This window comes from Pristiophorus japonicus, chromosome 8 (genome assembly GCF_044704955.1).
Source record: "Pristiophorus japonicus isolate sPriJap1 chromosome 8, sPriJap1.hap1, whole genome shotgun sequence".
NCBI classification, from domain to species: Eukaryota; Metazoa; Chordata; class Chondrichthyes; family Pristiophoridae; genus Pristiophorus; species Pristiophorus japonicus.
In genome coordinates, this window is record NC_091984.1 from 35142857 (window position 1) to 35164796 (window position 21940).

A 21940-nucleotide genomic window follows, 5' to 3' on the forward strand; every position below is an offset into this window, starting at 1 on the left:
AATGACTAACACTACATCCTTGTAGCTTGTTACTCAGCAGGTGCAAGTCATGTGACAAACCCTGGCTGCAGATCACATGACTTACACTACTTGCTTGCAGCTCATTACCCAGTGGGAGCAAGTCATGTCACTAACACTGGATGCAGGTCACATAAATAAATAATTAACACCAAAACCTTGCAGTTTGATACAGAGTGGCATCAGGACTGCCCTGTAAGCAGGTCACTGATAATACCCATATATCTGGGCATTGACGTGAGGAGGAGGATTCCAAATCACTTCTGTATTTGTGGGACACCAGCTATTCTTTTAATTAAATAATTTTTTAATAAGAGTACTGTACCAAGAGAAGAGGAATAAATAATAATAGCAAATTAAAAAATCTTATTTAAAATTTATTTTATTTTAAAAGGATAGAAAACTAATATCCATTCACACATATTAAATACATCCAGAAGTGGCATAAAATCCTTAATCCCACCGAAGCATTCAGATGGACAGTGTTAGTCAATTGTTTACAATCTATGTGTAATTAGTCTGTGTCATTCATTAGGTCACAGCTCATAAAGCAGATTATGATACAAAGATTGGGAAAATAGGATTCTTATCAAGGGAAGTACTTCATTTGCTATTTGGAAGGTATTAAAGGAGCTGTGATGCCTTGCAAACTAATCTTTCAAAATGAAAATTGTACACACCGAATGTAAGGCTTCACAGATTTAAAAATGAACTTCTTCACTTACCGGTAAATAGATTGAAATTGTATTGTATGATATATATAAAAGCAGATTAACTCCTTTCATAGAATTGCATTAATACGCTTGTTACGTATATTGCAGTCGGTGGTTTCCTGCTGGTGGATGCCTCCAACCTGAAACATTTCTATGGATTTACCTGGTGGTCCGGGAGGTTCAGAGACTTGTTGTCCTGGGCCTCATATCCCAGGAGTACAGGCGCTTCACACGCGTCCCTGGGACCAGCCCAACCAACTAAAGTAGGGGTATTCTCATTCATAGTTCTGGTGAGTGCTGCATGTACAGAATCCCCCAAGTATGAATGGGAATACCTACAAAAGCACACAAACATTTAAAATGTATATATTTTAAAACGTCACATATTTAAAATTAAGCAAAATTGAATTTAATTAATTATTTAAAACAAAAATTTTATTTTTTGAAAAATAAATTTGCATATTTTAAGGGTTCTAACAAGGGATGTTACCTTATTTAACAGGATTTTGAATGTTTAAATTATTGGGGAAAACATTTCTGTCCTTTAAAAGTCTCACACTGATAAAAGCAAGCTTTTAGCAATCCTAAGAATTTCACCCACATTCACTGGGCAGAAGTTGGGCATATAGCCCAACTCTCTGCCCGTGGAGGCCCTTTACTTCCGGATGCATGCGATTTGTCAAGAGGATTCATGACAGATCGCAAGTTCCGGGTTTAGGCACATGCGCACCTCATACTCGCCCGTAGGGGCCGCAAATTCAGGGCCAATATTTTACTGGTCCACATGATCCCACTGGTGAGTGAAGCTCTATTGGTGCATTCGAGTATGTGTGTGGAGTGCTTCCTTTTCCCCAGTTTTGATGTGGTACGGAGATGACATTATTGTACAGTGCTCCTGGTTTGCACCGCTCAAACAATAAGTTCTGCTCTCAAATAGTGCAAATGTTGTATAAAGTTTTCCCATTGTTTTGACATTTGAAAACAAAAGACACAAATAGTGCAGTCTATTAGTCTGTCAACATTATGTGGCATAAACAATTGAGTATGGCATTGGTTTGTATCGATGAGCCTCCATTTAGTTGAGCCATGAATGGAAGGCACCATCAGAGGTTAAAGAGAAGAAATATCTGAGGGAATCTCCCAGGCTACTGTCACTCACATCGCAGTGTTCATCTACAAGCACCGGCTTGTATATTCCAGGTTATAGGTGTTTATTTTCAACTAGGGGTTCCTGATATAAAACCCCTCAATACAAAAGTTCCTTCGTGAGTAATCTCCTTGAGTAAGTGACTCACCACAAAAGCACTCCAGTCTACTCAGCTGCTAAGTGGGTACCAACATTGCTGAGAATTCAACCGGAGTTCCACATGAAGAACTAACCCCATCCATCTGGCAAGCTCGCAGTACCAGGCCTCAGCCCTATGAAAAAGAGGGGCACCCTCCCTATGTCTGACCTTTGATTACCGGCTGGCAGAGGGATACATTGATTGATGGTCATGAGAATGGCTTGTTGGGCTGCCCTTTTGCCAGGCGAATGCTGTGCCATGCAGAGAACCACTGAATAGACAGAGAAATCACTATGAATGAATTTGGGAAGGGAGGGAGGGGAATTGCAGCTGGCACAACAAAAATCCCAAGCCTGAAAAAACTTTGGTGTCTACGTTGACAAAGAAAAATCATTGGGAATCATTTAGCTTAGTGAACATTGGGGAAATAACATAATCCAAAGGAGTGTGAAAAAAACACTAATAGAACTTATTCACATTTAATTATAGATTTTACCATTGTATCTTTAAAGCTTTGAGATGAAGAGAATTTAAATGTAGTGCATAGTTCATAAATGAAAATTGAAGTGTTTTATTAAATTAATCAGGAAACGGGTTGAAACCTTCCTTCCCATGCATTATTCAGATAGAAGTGCTAGTCTGTCTTTGTTAATGTTCAACTTAAACTGAGGCCACCTCAGAGTATTGACCTTGATCTTGACATCTGATACATTTTAATGCCATGATGTTCTGTACCAGTGTACAACCTGCTTACGCAACAAACTGGATTTAGTTCAGGTCTAACAGAGTTCTCTTGTTCAGTTCTTCTTTCCCAGGAGATTTTAATGATAACAGAAAATATTCCATCACTTAGTATTCCACGAATAGTTCTCTGGCAGAATGGACCTCTTGTATTTCCATTACAATCACTGGCATAGGGATAAAGAATAATCCATTAAACAATAAACTTGAATGATAAACTTATAAGGGATCATTTTTTTGACTTCATGCTCCTTGGGCATATGGGCCTATGGGCCTGTCCTGATGGACTATTGAGAGTGATATTGAGTTGCCCCAGTGCCATACAAGCATCAGCATAACAATTGCCCCTTTAAGGGCATCATGATTATAAGAAAGAAACATATGGTCCAGTCTGTAAAAGTCAGATAGCCAGGTGGTGAAGGATAGAATACTAGAACTTTTATTTACAGAGGTACACATTCCATACTGTACAACCCCAAAATAAGCTCGCTCTTTCCGTGCCTGCTCCCATATAAATAAACACAAGAGAGTCCCCAATTAATACACATCACCTGAATACTAGCAGCCAATTATACAATTAACATAGTCAAACTAAAAGATACCAAAACAGACAACAAAATCCCAATAAAATCAAAAAGATCTTTGCCAATTAAATGTTATTATCAGTGTCTCCAAGTCACTCTATTCCTTGCGGTGCCCACTGGTCGTGGAAGGCCCCAAGCATACCAGAGGATGCCGTGTGCTCCCTCACCTGGGCACTGAGAATACTGTGGAAGAGAGGTAGGCAACCAGGGAGACCACCTCCCCACAGGCCACACTCAATGGGAGCCTCATCTGCCAAGGGTACATATTGGAAACACAAGTGCATTCTGCAAATGATTTTTTTTGATTAATTAAATTACTGGTTACAAAATCTTGCATGGGTCATTTGCATGAACTCATATTTCTAATACTCTTGGCAAGCGAGGCCCCCTACTGGGAGTGTGAAGTCAGAAAAGTGCCCCGATAATGCAAGCTTCTCTGATGGGTCTGTTGCTAAGAGTACTTCCCAATGATATAAACCAGGAGAATCCTCGATTCAGCTGATTTCAGTGGGACTGTGGTGGAGCTTCGACAGTTGCATGCCTGCCCACAGAGGAGCACAAGCTTCAAAAAAAGTTGGCCCAGCCCCATAAAAACAGCTTTGAATAGTGCCGATGACATGTGAAGACAAGAAATTACATGGAGAGTGCAGTGGGATAAGGTCCAGTCATAATCATCATTCATCACCAGTTAGCAGCAGGGATGATTTTTAACTGACGAAACAGGGATGTGAGTCTTGAAGGAATGACATTTATAATCTACGGGGCAAGCCCCTCATCCAGAATATTTTGGGAATGAAACTGATCTTCGGTGATAGTAAACCTTCACACAGGATAATAACCTGGCATGGCCCAGAATATTCCTTTTGAGGAAGCTCCATTTTCACAGCTTTTTTGTTGTATATACTTCTTTTGGAAGAAACCCTCAATTAAAACAACTATGTGTGACTGATTCTCAGAAACCAATACTTCATTTTATATTTTTCTGGCTCAAATTTGTATACAACATAATATCTGATTAGTTCCAGTCTCATCCCCAACAAATTTGATTCTGACAAGCTTCAGTGCAACGTTCCGAATGATTGATACTGACAACTTCTGATCCCAGTGGAAAAAACTGTTTTTTCTTGTGAATTGCTGACAAGTTGATACATGGGTTAAAATACTGACTATCGGCTTTAAAAAAAAAACTGACAGTTGGCACGCATGCAATTAATACTAGAATATAAATAACAAGGCTTTAATATCCTGGAATGGTTTGCATATTCATATACTAAAACACAGTAATAGCCAATCCATTCTCATGGGTATCGTTCTAAGAATGTTGCTGTCACCTCCAACAATTAATTTCTCTTCATTATTCAGCTCTTCACCCTTCGTTAAAACCAGAATAAGTCTCATTTATAAGAACGTAAGAAATAGGAATAGGAGTAGGCCAAGCGGCCCCTCGAGCCTGCTCCGCCATTCAATAAGATCATGGCTAATCTGATCCTGGACCCAGTTCCACTTCCCCGCCCTCTCCCCATAACTCCTTATCCCCTTACCATTTAAGAAACTATCTATTTCGCTTTTAAATTTATTCAATGTCCCAACTTCCACAGCTCTCTGAGGCAGCGAATTCCACAGATTTACAACCCTCTGAGAGAAGAAATTCCTCCTCATTCTGTTTTAAACAGGCAGCCCCTTGTTCTGAAATCATGCCCTCTAGTTCTAGTCTCCCCCATCAGTGGAAACATCCTCTCTGCATCCACCTTGTCAAGCCCCCTCATAATCTTATACGTTTCGATAAGATCACCTCTCATTCTTCTGAATTCCAATGAGTAGAGACCCAACCTACTCAACCTTTCCTCATAAGTCAACCCCCTCATCACTGGAATCAACCGAGTGAACCTTCTTTGAACTGCCTCCAAAGCAAGTATATCCTTTCGTAAATATGGAAACCAAAACTGCACGCAGTATTCCAGGTGTGGCCTCACCAATACCTTCTATAGCTGTAGCAAAACTTCCCTGTTTTTATACTCTATCCCCTTTGCAATAAAGGCCAAGATACCATTGGCCTTCCTGATCACTTGCTATACCTACATACTATCCTTTTGTGTTTCATGCACAAGTACCCCCAAGTCCCACTGTACTGTGGCACTTTGCAATCTTTCTCCATTTAAATAATAACTTGCTCTTTGATTTTTTTTCTGCCAAAGTGCATGACCTCACACTTTCCAACATTATACTCCATCTGCCAAATTTTTCACTTAGCCTGTCTATGTCATTTTGCAGATTTTTTGTGTCCTCCTCACAAATTGCTTTTCCTCCCATCTTTGTATCATCAGCAAACTTGGCTACATTACACTCAGTCCCTTCTTCCAAGTCATTAATGTAGATTGTAAATAGTTGGGGTCCCAGCACTGATCCCTGGGGTGCCCACTAATTACTGGTTTCCAACCAGAGAACAAACCATTTATCTCTCTGTTCTGTTAGTTAGCCAATCCTCTATCCATGCTAATATATTACCCCCAACCCCATGAACTTTTATCTTGTGCAGTAACCTTTTATGTGGCACCTTGTCAAATGCCTTCTGGAAGTCCAAATACACCACATCCACTGGTTCCCCTTTATCCACCCTGTTCGTTACATCCTCAAAGAACTCCAGCAAATTTGTCAAATATGACTTCCTCTTCATAAATCCATGCTGAATCTGCCTGACCGAATTTTGCTTATCCAAATGTCCTGCTATTGCTTCTTTAATAATGGACTCCAACATTTTCCCAACCACAGATGTTAAACTAACTGGTCTATAGTTTCCTTCTTTTTGTCTGCCTCCTTTGTTAAATAGGGGCATTACATTTACAGTTTTCCAATCTGCTGCGACCTCCCCAGAATCCAGAGAATTTTGGTAAATTACAACCAATGCATCCACAATCCCTGCCATTACTTCTTTTAAGATTCTAGGATGCAAGCCATCAGGTCCAGGGGATTTATTTGCCTTTAGTCCCATTATCTTACTGAGTACCACCTCCTTAGTGATTGTGATTGTGTTAAGTTCCTCCCCCGCTAAAGCCCCTTGACTATCCACTGTTGGGATATTGTTAGTGTCCTCTATCGCAAAGACTGATACAAAATATTTGTTCAGAGTTTCTGCCATCTCCATGTTCCCCATTACTAGTTCCCCGGTCTTGCCCTCTAAGGGACCAACATTTACTTTAGCCACTCTTTTCCTTTTTATATACCTATAGAAACTTTTGCTGTTTTTATATTTTGTGCCAGTTTACTTTCATAGACTATCTTCCCTTTCTTTATTAGTCATTCTTTGCTGGCTTTTAAAAGTTTTCCAGTCTTCTGTCTTCCCACTAGTTTTGGCCACTTTGTATGGCCTTGTTTTTACTTGGATACCGTCCTTTATTTCTTTAGTTAGCCATGGATGGCTATCTTTTCTCTTACACCCTTTCCTCCTCACTGGAATATAGCAGAAATCAGAGTCATCTTTACAACTGAACAACTCTTAAATGTATGATTGAAGACTGTAGGAGATTCAGGTGTACAAGTGACATTAATAAACTGCTTGAGTTTGACCTTTGTGGTTTGTGGTGTCACTTGAACGCTTCAGTGAGTCAGAGTGTTGTAGCAGGCTGTGTATAAATGAGAAATACCTTGCTTCCCTAATGAGTTTGTTTAAATGGAAGAATCTATTAGATGCTACTCCTTCTTTGTGTGGTACAGAAGCTGTCAGACTGAGGAATGAAGTGGCCCAACTAGCTGACGGCTCTGCTGATTTATAATTACGTTTATATGCGGCCTTTTCCTTAAAGTTGTGAATGGATTCTGAAGCTAGCAGAAATCAGAGTCAGCTTTACATCAGCCTGTGCCATCAGATTTAATCCGCAGCCATTCCAGAAACAGTGGTGCGAGGTGTACAATTTCACTCTAAGGTGAAATAAACAAATCGGCGTTTACGTGGCGCGCTGTAACCATCTAGAACAAGTAGAAACAGCATAAAACAGATACAAAAGCAAAATACTGCAATGCTGGAATCTGAAATAGAAACAGAAAATGCTGGAAATACCCAGCAGGTCAGGCAGCATCTGTGGAGAGAGAAGTAGAGTTAACGCTTCAGGTTGACAGGCCTGAAACGTTAACTGTTTCTCTCTCCACAGATGCTGCCTGACCTATTGGGTATTTCCAGCATTTTCTGTTTTATTTCAGTATAAAACTGAACTCGTAGCTGCTGCGAAGCGAATGTGTAAAAGCTCTGGAATTCCTTCTCTAAACATCTCCGCTTCTCTTCGTTCCTTTAAGAGGCTTATTAAATCCATTTCTTTAAGCAAGCTTTTGGTCACGTGTCCTGTTATCTCCTTATGTGGCTCGGTGTCAAATTTTGTTTGATAACGCTCCTGTAATTGCCTTGCGACGTTTTACCACATTAAAGGCACTATATAAATGCAGATTATTGTGTGTGGTTTGAGAGAAAGTGTCAGGTATGTAACCACAATGCAACACCACTGTATTACTGTATACACTCGACCTAGATGCACACCTTGACCACAAGGGGTGAACGTGTGGGAGACACTCCTTACCTGATCTCACAGGTATAAAAAGGGAGGTCCCACACAGGTTCATCGTCTTTGGAATCCTGTGAATAAAGAGTTAAGGTCCCAGAGTGACCTTGTCCCCATAATGTGCCTCATGTGGTTTCATACTGTCGAGTAAGAACTTTACATTGGCGACGAGAAACGGGAATTCACGACCCACGAGAATGGCCACCGGTAGCACAGAGGAACGGTACTGTGTTGGGGAAGACTGGGACGATTTTGTCGAGAGGCTTTAGCAAAGCTTCATTACGAAAGAATGGCTGGGGGATGCAGCGGCCGACAAGCGAAGGGCTCATCTTTTGACCAGCTGCGGACCAAAGACTTACGCGCTCATGAAGGACTTACTAGCACTCGAAAAGCCGGCGGACAAAACCTTTGAAGAACTCAGCAAATTGATCGGGGAGCACCTCAAACCGGCGAGTCGCATAGATATGGCCCGACACAGATTCTACACCCACCGACATCGTGAAGGACAGAGCATATCGGACTTCGTAGCGGACCTCCAGCGTTTGTCCAGCCTCTGTAAGTTCACAGACGCCTGCAGGGGGGAGATGCTAAGGGACTTCTTCATCGAGGGCATCGGTCATGCGGGAATTTTCCACAAATTAATTGAGACCAAGGATTTGACCTTGGAAGCGGCGGCGTTGATAGCTCAAACTTTCATGGCGGGGGAGGAAGAGACAAAAATAATATACGCGTGCAATTCTGCCTCTAACGCGGCGATGGATCAGGGAGTCAACATCATCAATGCGACTCACAGCCCCGCAGGCAGGCAGGGGCAGTCCAACACTCCCCAGGCAGCAATAGACCCCAGAGTAGGACTTCAACAGAGACAATGCAGGCTGAACGGACATTCATGCCATCACAGTGGACAATGCGGCTCAGGATGGGGCCATTGATACCCACAAATAGGGTACTTAAGAGCAGTCAAAGGGACAGTCAGCACGGAATGCCTGGCCATAGTCCCTTTGTTTCCAAAAATGGAAACTTTAACTCATGCTGGAGGTGTGGGGGAAAACACTCAGCTACATCTTGCAAATTTCAACAGTTTGTCTGCAGGAACTGCAATCTCACTGGCCACTTAGCTCGAATGTGCAGGAAGTCTGCAACCAGACTAATATATGAGGCAGATGGACCAGAAGAGGGTTCTTTGAAGCAGGATGACTTTTGGGGCAAATCGATGGACGGCGAGGTCCAGCGGGTCCATGTGGCGAATATTCACAGTTCATACACCAAAACACCACCAATGATGATGAGGGTTTCATTAACCGGTATTCCAGTATGCATGGAGCTGGACATTGGCGCAAGCCAGTCACTCATGGGTGTTCAGCAATTTGAGAAGCTATGGCCACTTAAAGCCAGTAGACCCAATTTAGCACGTATTGAGACACAATTACGGACTTACACTAAAGAAATCATTCCGATGCTAGGCAGTGCAATGTTGGCTGTCACACACAATGGGTTAGTGAATCGGCTGCCGCTCTGGATTGTCCCGGCTAATGGTCCCGCACTGTGGGGAGGAGCTGGTTAGCCACGATGAACTGGAAATGGGGGGATGTTCACGCAATGTCATCCGTGGAGCAAAGTTCATGCTCACAAGTCCTACAACAATTCGATTCACTATTCCAACCTGGCGTCGGGACTTTCAAAGGCACTAAAGTAGTGATACACATCACCCTGGACACCAGGCCAGTGCACCACAAAGCCAGAGCGGTGTCGTATGTAATGCAGGAAAAGATCGAGAGCGAATTGGACCGGCTGTTGAGCGAGGGCATCATCTCGCCTGTTGAATTCAGCAACTGGGCGAGTTCAAAGCGGATGGCTGTCAGGATCTGTGGCGATTACAAGGCCACCATCAATCGGGTGTCCCTACAAGCTCAATACCCGCTCCAGAGAGCGGAGGACCTCTTCGCCACGCTGGCAGGCGGCAAGCTGTTCACCAAGTTGGACCTCACTTCAGCCTATATGACCCAGGAACTGGCCGACGAATCTAAACTACTAACCACCATCACCACGCACAAGGGACTGTTCGTTTATAACAGGTGCCCGTTTGGCATTCGATCAATGGCCGCGATTTTTCAACGAAACATGGAAAGCCTGCTTAAATCCTTTCCTGGAACGATCGTATTCCAGGACGACATCCTCATCACGGGTCGAGACACCGAGGAACACCTCCACAACCTGGAGGAGGTGCTACGCCAACTGTACCGGGTAGGCCTGCGACTCAAGAAGTCTAAATGTGTGTTTTTAGCTCCTGAGGTTGAGTTTTTGGGCAAGAGGGTTGCTGCAGATGGGATTCAGCCCACCAAGTCCAAAACAGAGGCGATTCAACGAGCACCCAGACCCTGCAACACATCGGAGTTGTGCTCATTCCTGGGACTGTTGAACTATTTCGGGAACTTTCTGCCAAACTTGAGCACGTTGTTGGAGCTGCTACACGTGCTCCTGCATAAGGGTTGCGATTGGTTTTGGGGGGACCGTCAGGAACAGGCTTTTGATCGGGCGCGAAATCTACTTTGTTCAAAAAAGTTGTTGGCCCTGTGCAACCCCTGTAAAAAAAATTGGTTCTGACATGTGATGCATCGTCCTATGGGGTTGGGTGCGTGTTGCAGCAGGGCAATGCTGAGGGTCAACTATAACCTGTGGCTTATGCCTCCAGGTCGCGCTGTCAAGCAGAGCGGGGATATGGGATGGTTGAGAAGGATGCGCTTGCATGTGTCTATGGTGTAAAAAAAATGCATCAGTACCTCTTTGGTAGGAAGTTTGAATTAGAGACAGGCCACAAGCCATTAACATCCCTGGTGTCAGACAGCAAAGCTGTCAATGCCAACGCATCAGCTCTCACGCTGGCTGCTTATGACTACTCCATCCGGCACCGGCCCGGCACTGAAAATTGCGCTGATGCGCTCAGCAGGCTTCCACTGGCCACCACTGAGGGGGCAGTGGAGCAAAGCGCCGAGATGGTCATGGCTGTCGATGCCTTTGACAGCGCAGGCTCCCCCATCACAGCCCGCCAGATCAAAATCTGGACAAACAGAGATCCCCTCCTATCCCTCATTAAGAAATGTGTCCTGACTGGGGATTGGGTGCCCGCACACGGAGCATGCCCTGAGGAGGTCAGACCATTCACAGATGGATGGATGAGCTCTCCATCCAAGCCGACTGCCTACTATGGGGCAGCCGGGTAGTTATGCCCCAGAAGGACAGGGAGGCATTCATCAGGGAACTCCACAGCGAGCATCCAGGCATTGTGCTGATGAAGGCCATTGCCCCGTCACACGTTTGGTGGCCTGAAATTGATTCAGACCTGGAACACTATGTTCGCAGGTGCACGATGTGTGCCCAGCTGGGTAATGCCCCCAGGGAGGCCCCGCTCAGCCCGTGGCCCTGGCCCACCAGACCATGGTCACGCATTCATGTTGACTACGCGGGCCCATTCATGGGTAAGATGTTTCTTATTGTGGTAGATGCATACTCGAAATGGATCGGGTGCATCATTCTGAATTCATGCACGTCATCCATCACCGTGGAAAGCCTACGTGCGATCTTTGCAACCCATGGCTTGCCGGACATCCTAGTTCGTGATAATGGCCCATGTTTCACAAGCTACGAATTCCGAGAGTTTATGTCAGGCAATGGCATCAACCATATCAGGACTGCGCCGTTCAAGCCGACCAGGCGGAATGTGCAGTCCAAATCATTAAGCAAGGTATGCTCAGGATTCAAGGACCCTCCCTACAATGCCGCCTAGCGCGTCTCCTACTGGCCTATTGATCCCGACCGCACTCGCTCACGGGGGTCCCGCCCGCAGAGCTACTAATGAAATGGACACTCAAAACTCAGTTGTCCCTCATTCACCCAGTCCTGACCGACATAGTTGAGGACAAGCGCAAGTCACAAAACGAGTATCATGACCGTAATTCGAGGGGGAGATGTATAGAAATAAATGATCCTGTATTCATCCTCAATCACGCCATGGGGCCCAAATGGTTTGAGGGCACTGTAATTGACAAAGAAGCGAATAGGTCATCGTGGTAAAACTCAACAATGGTCAGATATGCCGTAAACATCTGGACCAAGTTTAAAAAAAAAAAGGTTCAGCATCGACACGGAGGAACCTGAAGAAGACAGAAGACCATGAGATGGAGCTCACACCACCGCCAGTGAACGAGCAACAAGAGCAATCAGAAGAATGCACAGACCCTGCAGTCAGCCCGGACAGGCCGGAATCACCACAGGTGACAGACACTCACGTCAGTGTCCAACAACCAGAGCCCCAACTGCGGCACTCCACGAGGGAGCGTAGACCACCTGAAAGACTAAAGCTATGATTACAATAAGACTTTGTGGGGGAGGTGATGTCATGTATGTAACCACAATGTAACACCACTGTATTACTGTATACACTCAACCTTGATGCACACCTTGACCACAAGGGGTGAACTTGTGGGAGACACTCTTTACCTGATCACACAGGTGTAAAAAGGGAGGTCCCACGCAGGGTCATCGCTTTTGGAGTCCTGTGAATAAAGAGTTAAGGTCACAGAGTGACCTTGTCCCCAGAATATGCCTCATTTGGTTTCATACTGTCGAGTAAGGACTTTACAGAAAGGAATTTTATTGTGACTCATGAGCACAGTTCAAAACATAAATTCCTCAAAATAGGCAGCAGATTAATTAACATTGTAAAGAAAAAGAAAGGTTAATACACATGGACCCTTCATCAAAAGTGGTAAAGGGGCTTCATTGTTCTCTTTCAGAAGCTGAAAGACCTGCTGTGCCGGCTTTTACTTTCAGATTTCTAGCATTTGTCTGTGTGTGGGGTGGGGAGTCGCTTTAATTCCTACTGCCTGGTAAAGTAGCTTGCGTGTTTTGACCATTACTTTTCACAATGAAGTTCTCCAGCCTTCCAAAGAATAGCATGACTACATTGCAGAGAACGAGGCAATACATAAGCAGCAGCAGGCAGAAGTGACTGACAGTAGCCAGTGACGGGGTCCAACAAAAAAAATCATGTAATTGTGCTGTCATTCTCTCAGCTGTTGCTTGTTCATAAAATATGTGGACGGCAGCTTGAAAGGACAAGCTGATTGACGTGACGCCAAAGTGTATGAAGCTAATTTAGGAGAAAAGTAATTTGCTAATTGCCTCTGACTGCCAGTGCGTGTCAGGCAGCGGAAGACAGCTGTCGGGCCAAGGCAAAGCAAAGCAAGTTTGAGCATTCTGCATAAAACACTGGGATGGATTTGGGTACTGATTCACGCAGTCAGGAATGGTATGGAGCTGGCTGAAGTTGTTTAAGAGCGAGGGGGACATTTGTACAATGACACCACAAATCGTCCACCGATGGGATTGAAATCCAGCAATCAGTCCGTGGCCTCGGCTGACATCTTCATTTGTCCAGAAGTCTGATTACTTTTAAGACTTGAAGTCATGCAATAGAGAGACATTTTTCAATGTACAAAGAATGGATTTCACCCCTTGAAGAACATTCCTTTGTTGGCTGATCTGCACAAGAGCACAGCCAGGTAAGAATGAAAACATATTTCTTGAAATTACAACATGCGGGTACCTCCTCTTTTAGAGCTGTATTATTAGGAGCTTGTTGCTTGGGCAGTTTAGATATGAAATCATTTTTCTGTAGATTAGTGCCATACGTGGCTATGTTTATTTACATTTAAACGAGTCAGTGAGAAAGCATATGAAGTATTGTTTCAGTCTTGTTGGTAATCTTTTAATGTGCATAATCTTGTCACAATCTCGGCATTAAGCACGTGTTGTAGGATTTCATGTTTTGAGCCAGATGTCCAATGCTTAATGTTTGTTGCATTGCAATGAAGCAAAAATAAGGCACAACATTTGTATAAATTGAAGTATAATATTTTGACTGGGCTTTGAGTAAGGCTGTTTAGGAAGTTGGCAAATATTCTGGCCAATATTTCTCCCTCAATCAACACAACAAAAGCAGATTATCTGGTTATTATTGCACTGCTGTTTGTGGGCGCTTGCTGTCTGCCGCGTTTCCCAAATTACAACAGTGACTACACTCTAAAAGTACTTCATTGACTGTAAGGCGCTTTGAGATGGTGGACGGGAAAGATGCTATATAAATGCAAGTCTTTTTTTTTATAGCACTAATCAGGCATTTTGTAACATTATCAGTTCTTACAATCTGATACTGAGCTATACATCCCATCTCAGAATATTCAACAAAAAAATGTGCATTTATATAATGCCTTATTTCATCCTTGGGACATGCTTGGATTCTGACGAAGGGTCATCGACCTGAAACATTAACACTATTTCTCTCTCCACAGATGCTGCCTGACCTGCTGAGTATCTCCAGCATTTTCTGGGGTTTTTTATTTCCGATTTCCAGCATCCGCAGTATATTGCTTTTATAAATGAGATGAGTGACCAGTTAACCTGTAGTGGGATTGGTTGTGGGAGGAATTTTGGTGAGGACACCAGCAGAACTCCCTGCTCTTCTTCAAATAGTGTCATGGGATCTTTTACATCCAGAATTACCAGAAAAGCCCAATTGGAGCCTTGATTCAATGGGCCCAATATTCACGGGGAGGCAGGGACGGTGCGGGGACTGGGACGTTCTGGCAAATTTAACAGCAGGACCTTATTCTAATTTTTTCTTGGGTTGGCAGGCTGGCTAACAGCAGCAAGAGGCCACAGCCGGGGACCCTTGGAGATGGTCCTCGGCAATTCTGGGCTTGGGAAGGGGAGGAATAAAAGCAGGAATTGGGAGGAAGGGAACGTGAGATTGGGGGGAGGTAGAGAGCAGCAGGGGCGAGGAAGAGGCTGGGGTGAGGGTGTGGTGGAGTTGTGGGGAGGCCGAAGGGTTATCTTGAGGGGCTGAATGGAGCTTTCCTGCTCCTCCTGGCCCACAAGCAGTGCTATAAAAAGCATATGCTTCTGGAGCCGGTAGTTCCCACCTCCATTTCGCTGCTGGGTTTCCTCTTGAGGGCAGGACATCTGCACGGCACGCTACGCACCACTGTAAAAATGAAAACATGTGGGTACATGGCGTGTTCAGGATGTGTTCCCCATCTTTAACCCCTCTTCTGCCCCTTGTGGGGGTGTCAAGCCTGATAACTCTGACAATGCAACACTTTCCCCAGTACCGCATTGAAATATCATCTGGATTATGTGCTTAAATTCTGGACTGGGGCTTGAACCTCCTGAATTTTCCTATAAGCTTTACTTACAACCTGGGATTCAGTATTAGAAAAACAGTTAAGTGAGAGGGAAGATGATAAAATTCATCAATTAATCAGTGTATTTGAAACATTCTGGCTTAGAAATTGGATGGCACCATGCATGTTTATTCGACGCTAAACGGGTGCTTAAGCCTCCAACATGGCGGGCAGGAATTGCACGCTTATTATGAGCCAGAAGTGCACTGTCTGCCAGATTGGGTTTAAGCAAAAAAATAGGTGTCCAGGGCCCATGCATTCAAATGAGAGGCTAAATGGCTCTAGATAAACTGGGTTGCCCTGAACGCTACTGGTGCTGGACCGGCTATATCAGGAAAACAAGATCTACATGCGGCCTAACTGGTAAGTGTTTAAAATACACCTACCTGAATGAGGAACAGGAGGGGAAAGAGCAGTGGAGTGGGACTAATTAGACAGCTCTATGAAAGAGACACGGTTGGCCAATGGGTCTCCTTCTGTGCTGTAAGATTCCATGATGTTCATAAATATAATCGTGAAGATTTCCGTTGATTGGTATTTATAGCAAAATTTTAAAAATACTTGCATTTATATAGCACCTTTCATGACCACCGGACGTCGCAATGTGCTTTACAGCCAATGAAGTACATTTTTGAAGTGTAGTCACTGTTGTAATGTGGAAAATGCGGCAGCCAATTTGCGCAAAGCTAGTTCACATAGAGAGCAATGTGATAATGATCAGACAATCTGTTTTTCTTGTGTTGATTTAAGGGAGAAATATTGGCCAGGACACCGGGGATCTTTTACGTCCACTTGGGAGAGCAGACTTAAAGAAAGGTAACTTCGACGATGTGAGACGTGAATTGGCTAGGATAGACCAGCGAATGATACTTAAAGGGTTGACGGTGGATAGGCAATGGCAGACATGTAAAGATCACAAGGATGAACTTCAGCAATTGTACATCCCTGTCTGTCTTAAAAATAAAACGGGTAAGGTGGCTTAACCGTGGCTAACAAGGGAAATTAGGGATAGTGTTAAATCCAAGGAAGAGGCATATAAATTGGCCAGAAAAAGCAGCATACCTGAGGACTGGGAAAAATTTAGAATTCAGCAGAGGAGGACAAAGGGTTTAATTAGGAGGGGGAAAATAGAATATGAGAATAAACTTGCAGGGAACATAAAAAGCTTCTATAGATACGTGAAGAGAAAAAGATTAGTGAAGACAAATGTGGGTCCCTTACAGTCAGAATCAGGTGAATTTATAATGGAGAACAAAGAATTGGCAGACCAATTGAACAAATATTTTAGTTCTGTCTTCACTAAGGAAGACACAAATAACCTTCCGGAAACACTAGGGGACTGAGGGTCTAGTGAGAAGGAGAAACTAAAGGAAATCCTTATTCGTCAGCAAATTATGTTAGGAAAATTGATGGGATTGAAGGCCGATAAATCCCCAGGGCCTGATAGTCTGCATCCCAGAGTACTTAAGGAAGTGGCCCTGGAAATAGTGGATGCATTGGTGGTCATTTTCTAACATTCTATCGACTCTGGATCAGTTCCTATGGATTGGAGGGTAGCTAATGTAACCCCACTTTTTAAAAAAGGAGGGAGAGAGAAAACTGGGAATTATAGACCGGTCAGCCTGACATCGGTGGTGGGGAAAATGTTGGAATCAATTATTAAAGATGTAATAGCAGCGCATTTGGAAAGCAGTGACAGGATCGGTCCAAGTCAGCATGGATTTATGAAAGGGAAATCACGCTTGACAAATCTTCTAGAATTTTTTGATTTTTTTTTAGTAGTGGACAAGGGGGAGCCAGTGGATGTGGTGTATTTAGACTTTCAAAAGGCTTTTGACAAGGTCCCACACAAGAAATTAGTGTGCAAAATTAAAGCACATGGTATTGGGGGTAATGTACTGATGTGGATAGAGAACTGGATGGCAGACAGGAAGCAAAGAGTAGGAATAAACGGGTCCTTTTCAGAATGGCAGGCAGTGAATAGTGGGGTACTGCAAGGTTCAGTGCTGGGACCCCAGCTATTTACAATATACATTAATGATTTAGACGAAGGAATTGAATGTAATATCTCCAACTTTGCAGATGACACTAAGCTGGGTGGCAGTGTGAGCTGTGAGGAGGGTGCTAAGAGACTGCAGGGTGACTTGGACAGGTTAGGTAAGTGAGCAAATACATGGCAGATGCGGTATAATGTAGATACATGTGAGGTTAGCCACTTTGGTGGTAAAAACAGGAAGACAGATTATTATCTGAATGGTGACAGATTAGTAAAAGGGGAGGTGCAACGAGACCTATGTGTCATGGCACATCATTCATTGGAAGTTGGCATACAGGTACAGCAGGTAGTGAAGAAGGCAAATGGCATGTTGGCCTTCATAGCGAGAGGATTTGAGTATAAGAGCAGGGAGGTTTTACCACAGTTGTACAGGGCCTTGATGAGGCCACACCTTAAATATTGTGCACAGTTTTGGTCTCCTAATCTGATGAAAGAAGTCTTGCTATTGAGGGAGTGCAGCGAAAGTTCATTAGACTGATTCTCGGGATGACAAGACTGACATATGAAGAAATACTGGATCGACTAGGCTTATATTCAATGGAATTTAGATGAATGAGGGGGGATCTCATAGAAACATATAAAATGCTAACGGGATTGGACATGTTAGATGCAGGAAGAATGTTCCTGATGTTGGGGAAGTCCAGAACCAGAGGTCACAGTCTAAGGATAAGGGGTAAGCCATTTAGGACCGAGATGAGGAGAAACTTCTTCACTCAGAGAGTTGTGAGCATGTGGAATTCTCTACCACAGAAAGTTGTTGAGGCTAGTTCGTTGGATATATTCAAGAGGGAGTTAGATATGGCCCTTACGGCTAAAGGGATCAAGGGGTATGGAGAGAAAGCAGAAATGGGGTACTGAAGTGCATGATCAGCCATGATCATATTGAATGGTGGTGCAGGCTCGAAGGGTTGGAGGGCCTACTCCTGCACCTATTTTCTATATTAACGTCTCATCCAAAAGATGGCACCTCCCACAGTGCAGCACTACACTGGAATGTCAGCCTAGATTTATGTGCTCAAGTCCCTGGAGTGGGACTTGACATTCTGACACTCGACCTCAAAATCAAAAATTTATAATGTCATTGCTACCTGATAAAACTTTTCCACACTGTGAGGAGTTCATTGTTTGCTCTCTAACCACCTTGTATAAATCTTTATTTTATTTATCATTGTTGTGTATGCTTTGAGCTCTTAACACTGTTTGTTTGTGTCCTCAGCTGTGAGTGAGCTTGACACAGCCTATTAGGAGTGTTCCATCTGCTGTTGGTGTTAGTCAAATGATGTGCCCGTACGACGGTTGCAGACAATTTTCACCAAAGCTACAATTTGCACTATAACTGGTTTTATAGCTTTCCATTTTTAAAGTACAACAAATAATCATTCTGTATTTCTGTATTCCTTTCGAAAAAAGTAATTTTTAAGAATGGAAGTAATAGACTGTGCAGAATTTCTTTCATTATTAAAACTGCAGACCGTTTTCTGAGGAAAGTATCTACTTTTATTGATTCACTAATTGCTTAGAAGTCTTGGCTGAAAAAAATACAACAAAATCAATGTGTGTGTTTAATCAGAGGCCAAACCTTACTGACAGCATGACATCTGCAACTTCATAGGTACAAACCACAATACTGGAGGCCTGTGTTTCAAACAGGAGGCCTGTGATCATCTTCATTCGCATCAGATTGCTAAAAGATTTAGAGGTCGATTTTAACTTTTGGGTGAAGTGCACTGGCTGGTTGCCCTTGCCCGTGGTGGAGGCGAGTTTGAAGTACGAGTTTGAGGCACCGTCTTCTCTCGCATCTAGATGCCGAGTGCAAATTGGACGTCCCAATGCATTTCACCGGATTAAGTCTGGCCAATCTTGGGCCGCCATCAAGATATGTGAGGAGGAGGGTTTTGTGATCACGGAGAGCGGGTCCAGGGGTCCAGATTATTTATGTGGGGTCCTTGGCTGGGTCTCTTCTATGGTACCACCCATGGAAATGATCGCAGCGTTCACGGCGTTAAAATGATAAATCAGCAGGAACGGAGCTAAAAATGGAGCTGCTCCATTTTAACTGCTCATCTTCTCCATTCCTGCCGATTGGACAGAGTTAGAATCGCCTCCTCAGAGTTTTCAAGTGCACTATTAACATGACCAGGACTTCTCCCACAGTGAGAGTGAAGTGGGTGAAGAGATTATGCCGTGCAGCCCCGGATTCCTGATTTCTGTTCAGTGAGTCCTGCAGGAAAGCTCAAGTGTGCCTCTTTGAATAAGATGTGGTTCATGATATGTTCCACACAGTAAAATAGCCTGCTGGCATTCACTAGGGCACATTTTCCAATTGGTAATGCCTAATGAACAAACATAAATTAACCGATCATATGGGCGGAGATAAACTACTGCAGATCTCTGACCGTTTAGCACCACAGTTAATTTCCCAGACGTGTTCTATGAAGCATCTGCCAGCTTCCGAGCTGCAATATTTAAATGAGAACCTGACTATATTATTCAGACGCCCATTCATTTTACCATAGTTTACTCCAGAAAACTCGTTCATATAAAGTGGGGGTCAGGGTTTGAAAAAGCTTCTTGGCTGTTTTGTGTGGGTATTTTGTTTTCTTTCAGTCAGCATTTCATCTCTTGACTGGCAGAGGGAATGATTTTCCTCAGGGGTTGTTCCTATTCACCACTGTCTCCTCATTAATGCACAATTCTGCAAAGATATGGAGTGGGAACAGCCCTGAGGAAATTCACCCACTTTGTGTCAAGTGATTTGGCAGTCCGTTTATGGCAGATCCACCATATTGGCACAATGGGTTGGCCTATGGGAACACTCCCCGCCCCGCCCCCGCTTCCCACTTGTATATGTTTGAAGGAAGTAGAGAAGACAGACCACCACTGCCTAGCACATCCTGGCATCTGGACAGAGGTAGGCCTGCAGGAATTTGTCTGGGGAATTCTGTCTGAAGAGGCTCCAAACCACCAGGGAGGTAGTGGGGGAGCTGTGGCGACTACTATTGGCATGATTCATAGGGCGGTTACCACTAATACGCTCATAATTAATGGTCAGGCTGAGTACTGTGTGTAATGACCAAGTGTGACCTTAGCTCCTTTATTAGGGTTCCAGAGTGCAGGTACCTCGTGGGTGGCCTGCTTATATACTGTGCTCCCAAGGGATGCTGATATCCCTTGGGACTACAGCAGGTAGGCCCTCTGGTGGTCAGGTGTAATGCAGGTTACAAGGGGTTAAATACATAACATCACTCCCCATGAAGTCAAAAATACACTTATTTACAATGCGAGGAGTATTCGGAATAAGGTGGACGAATTTACTGCCAAATAGCAGTTAATGGTTATGATGTAATTGACATCACAGAGACATGGCTCCAGGGTGACCAAGGCTGGGAGCTCAACATCCATTCAACATTTCAGAAGGATAGACAGAAAGGAAAAGGAGGCGAGGTGGCATTGCTGGCGAAAGAGGAAATTAATGCAATAGTAAGAAAGGATATTAGCTTGGATGATGTGGAATCGGTATGGGTGGAGCTACGGAATATGCTAGTGGGAGTTGTGTACAGACCACCAAACAGTAGTAGTGAGGTTGGGGACAGCATCAAACAAGAAATTAGGGATGCGTGCAATAAAGGTACAGCAATTATCATGGGTGACTTTAATCTACATATTGATTGGGCTAACTAAACTGGTAACAATGCGGTGGAGGAGGATTTCCAGGAGTGTATTAGGGATGGTTTTCCAGACCAATATGTTGAGGAACCAATAGGGAGCTGGCCATCCTAGACTAGGTGATGTGTAATGAGAAAGGACTAATTAGCAATCTTGTTGTGCGAGACCCCTTTGGGAAGAGTGACCATAACATGGTAGAATTCCTTATTAAGATGGAGCGTGACACAGTTAATTCAGAAACTAGGGTCCTGAACTTAAGGAAAGGTAATTTCAATGGTTTGAGGCCTCAATTGGCTACAATAGACCGGCATATTATTCTTAAAGGGTTCACGGTGGATAGACAATGGCAAACATTTAAAGATCACATGGATGAACTTCAGCCATCCCTGTCTGGAGTAAAAATAAAACGGGGAAGGTGGCTCAACCGTGGCTAACAAGGGAAATTAAGGATAGTGTTAAATCCAAGGAAAAGGCATATAAATTGGCCAGAAAAAGCAGCAAACCTGAGGACTGGGAGAAATTTAGAATTCAGCAGAGGAGGACAAAGGGATTAATGAAGAGGGGGAAATAGAGTACGAGAAGAAGCTTGCCGGGAACATAAAAACTGACTGCAAAAGCTTCTATAAATATGTGAAGAGAAAAAGACGAGCGAAGACAAACATAGGTCCCTTGCAGTCGGATTCAGGTGAATTTATAATGGGGAACAAAGAAATGGCAGACCAATTGAACAAATAATCTGGTTCTGTCTTCACAAAGGAAGACACAAATAACCTTCCGGAAGTACTAGGGGACCGAGGGTCTAGTGAGATGGAGGAACTGAAGGATATCCTTATTAGGCAGGAAATTGTGTTGGGGAAATTGATGGAATTGAAGGCCGATAAATCCCGGGGCCTGATAGTCTGCATCACAGAGTACTTAAGGAAGTGGCCCTAGAAATAGTGGACGCATTGATGATCATTTTCCAACAGTCTATTGAATCTGGATCAGTTCCTATGGACTGGAGGGTAGCTAATGTGACACCACTTTTTAAAAAGGGAGGGAGAAAGAAAACGGGTAATTACAGACTGGTTAGCCTGACATCAGTAGTG

General features: G+C 43.8%; 1 protein-coding gene across 6 annotated transcripts in view; it reads left to right on the forward strand.

Annotated features, from left to right (window-relative positions):
• LOC139268044 (palmdelphin-like) overlaps positions 1–21940 on the forward strand; it is a 153874-nt gene that overhangs the window by 31418 nt on the left and 100516 nt on the right. For 2 of the 6 annotated variants that reach the window (XM_070886034.1, XM_070886030.1), the window contains exon 1: positions 13251–13450. The exons of 2 other annotated variants lie outside the window; for them this stretch is intronic. The gene's annotated coding sequence lies outside the window, so the exon portion shown is untranslated. Of the gene's footprint in view, positions 1–13250; positions 13451–15880; positions 15947–21940 lie in introns of those variants that run through there. 2 more of the 6 variants (XM_070886029.1, XM_070886032.1) reach the window with 2 other exon arrangements.